Here is a 3,115-nt window from a genome sequence, read left to right on the forward strand (position 1 = left end):
CTAAACTCTTGGTATTATGTAATGGATGGTCAGTGATAGATCAGTGTCAATGATAGACCAATATTAGTGATAGAAAGCACTGTGACAATACTTGAAATTGATGTTACTTTCTTTCGTATGTACTTGATTTTGCATTTTTATTCCATAGGAAATTTTATACTTTGTTTTGAGAAAAAGTTCAAAGGACTAAATTTTGTACTTTTAAGTGACATTACTTCACATTGAATAAGAAGCAAAGCGAACATATATAAAAATTGACAAAAAATGGAAAAAAAAAAAAGTTCTATATTTCTCAAGCAGAATGTTATGTTCGTATGAACAATATAACAATGAAACCAATGGTAAAAATGGCAAATCCTACAACATTCTAAAAATGTTCGCAACCTACACATTCACATCTATAAAGATCACATTGATAGTAAATGTTGCATCATTGTATAAATGGAGGAAATTTACACGTTCTACGATTATGACCAACACGACGACAATGATTGCACTTTGTCTGACTTTTTTTGCTTGCCAATTGATCATATTCTTTATTTTCGAGGTCGGCCTGCTGGACGCTTAAAAATTAGAGGTAATATACTCATGTCAATCCCTATAGGCTTCCAATTAGCATGGTTCCCAACTGGATGGACAGAACCAGCATAACATGAAATCAAGGTGCTTGTCAAAAAATACTTATGAACAAATGAGTAAGTATCCATGTTGCATCCACGAATAACAGCAAGTGCATGGGCACATGGAATTTCATCAAGATCCCAAACACGACAAGTACATGATTTGGAGTCTAAATGTACCATAAAATGATTGCTTCCATCAATTACTTGAAATTCGACATCATTAATTGCATTAACCGTGACACATAGACAAGAAATTAATTAAAATCTAACTATTTGAGTCTATCAGTGATAGAAGTCTATTATTGAAAAATTGTGCTATATTACCCATGAAAACAAGTAACTCTTACCATGAAGCTTCTTGATATCTGACGTTGTGTTCGTAATTTCCCCTCAGCCCAGCAAGTCAAAACAAATTTCATACAATATGCAGCCTTACTTTTATCATAAAATAATTTTTGAAGTAATTGTCTAATTGAATCGAGTAGTGATGCCACAGGTAAATCTCTAAGCTCTTTTAGAACAACATTTAAACATTATGAAATGTTTGTAGTCATCATCTGATATCTTCTCCTTCTACAATATGCACGAGTCCACTTCTCAAAACCAACATTACTAAGATAATCTCGTATGTGAGGATATATAGCCTCCATCCATCTCATATTCAGCTCAAAATCATCAATAGTATATGCTTTTCCGCATCTAAAAAACATATTATTGATAGAAGAGTCCTTATATGTCAACTTCATACTTCTCAAAAGGTGTTGCAACCAAACACAATATTTAGTCGTTGAAAAAACATTTTGAACACCTTTTGGAATACTTAAATATCGATTGGATATAATAACTAAACCTTCTCGATCCCCTAATCCTCTCTTTATATTATAAAAACTCCATCTCCATGATGCATCATTCTCGGAGTCTACAATATTAAAGGCAAGAGGAAAAATCTGATTGTTACCATCAATTGTTGATGCCATCAAAAGTGTTCCACCATATTTACATTTCAGGAAGGTGTCGTCAACTGATATGTTTGGCCTCAATATTTCCACCCCTTAATACACATTCCAACTGCCATGAAAGAATACTTAAAATGTCCCTCAGATTTAGTTTCATATGCAGTGAATGAACCTGTAGTAAGATTAAAAAAAAAGATATATCAAAGAATAATTACATTCTATTTTACATTATATCTATCACTTATATACCAAATGTCAGTGAGAGACCAATGATATACTCATTTACTATAAAACCTATCACTATTAGACCAACATCATTGATAGATCATATCAATTAAACAAGTCTATAAAGGATAGCAGGAAAAAACAAATCTGGATTCATTTCTTTTAGCTTCGTAAAAAATTATGGGATCGAGGCATAAGATTCCTTTGAATCACCATTCAATGACTTCATAATATATTCTTTCGCCCTCAAGCTTTATAGTAGCTAACATTTACCCCAAATTTAGTACGCATCTGAATCATAATATCATCCAAAGTCAAATGGTCACAATGGCTAAAATCTTTTATCATACAGTCACCAATCAATGTTGAAGATGCTTGTCTATGAGAAGTTTGAATAACATTTATAGAACAACTATGATTAGCAATATACTTCCTAAGTTTCCATAGTTCCCCACCCTTATAACGAGATGCACGAACATACCATTCACAATCTTCTTCGGAGCACTTTAACACAGTTACTTTAGAATTTAATCTCACAGTTTTTAACTCAAAGTTGTTCTTTATGGCTATGTCGTAAAAAGACTTTGATACTATTTCCTTACTAGCAAACATATCCTTCTCTTTCAAATCAAATATAGAAGACAAGCTACTAATATCAACATCTGTTAGGATGTTAAAATCATCACTAATGGGAGAAGAAGACACAACAGAAAAAATTATCAAATCCACTGTTGGAAACTCCTTCTAAAAGAATATCAGTAGCATAAACAACTAATGGATGTCTTTACTTTGTTCTTTAACTGAATTCAAAAACCAAGCAACGTCGTTATCTTCATGAATTTCAACCATAGTTTGAATGCCATTGATATCAAAATTCAATAAGATCAATAATTGTATTGAAGAATAGATGCATCCAATTGAATTTCCTTTAATATCAAATTTATAAAACTCTCAAAACACATAATCTCATCAACCAAGACACCTTTAGTCTTGTAATTCAAGTAATTATATTTATCATCCCACTGTCCACTATGAAACACCACTATTGCAAGCTTAATCATATTTCTAAATCACTGCAAGATACAACAATTAAATTCATGGCATTCTAGACTAGTAGAATAAATAGAAAACAATATCTATAAGTGATAGACTAATATCATTAATACACTACGATATGTATCTATCATCAGTAGACTAATATCAGTGATAGATTCATGACTACTAATATCAGTGATAGGAACTTAATTGGAATAAAAACCTAAACATAAATTAAGTTATGAACACTCAAAGAAAAAATTAAAGCAGATCAAA

At 31.5% G+C, this 3,115-nt stretch overlaps 1 pseudogene; it reads right to left on the minus strand.

The window, feature by feature from the left end:
* Window positions 1-1,038: 1,038 nt before the first annotated feature.
* Window positions 1,039-2,865, minus strand: LOC150035686 (uncharacterized; annotated as a pseudogene).
* Window positions 2,866-3,115: the final 250 nt, after the last annotated feature.

This window comes from Benincasa hispida, chromosome 6, assembly GCF_027475165.1.
Source record: "Benincasa hispida cultivar pf3 chromosome 6, pf3_genome.v1.1, whole genome shotgun sequence".
NCBI lineage: Eukaryota > Viridiplantae > Streptophyta > Magnoliopsida > Cucurbitales > Cucurbitaceae > Benincasa > Benincasa hispida.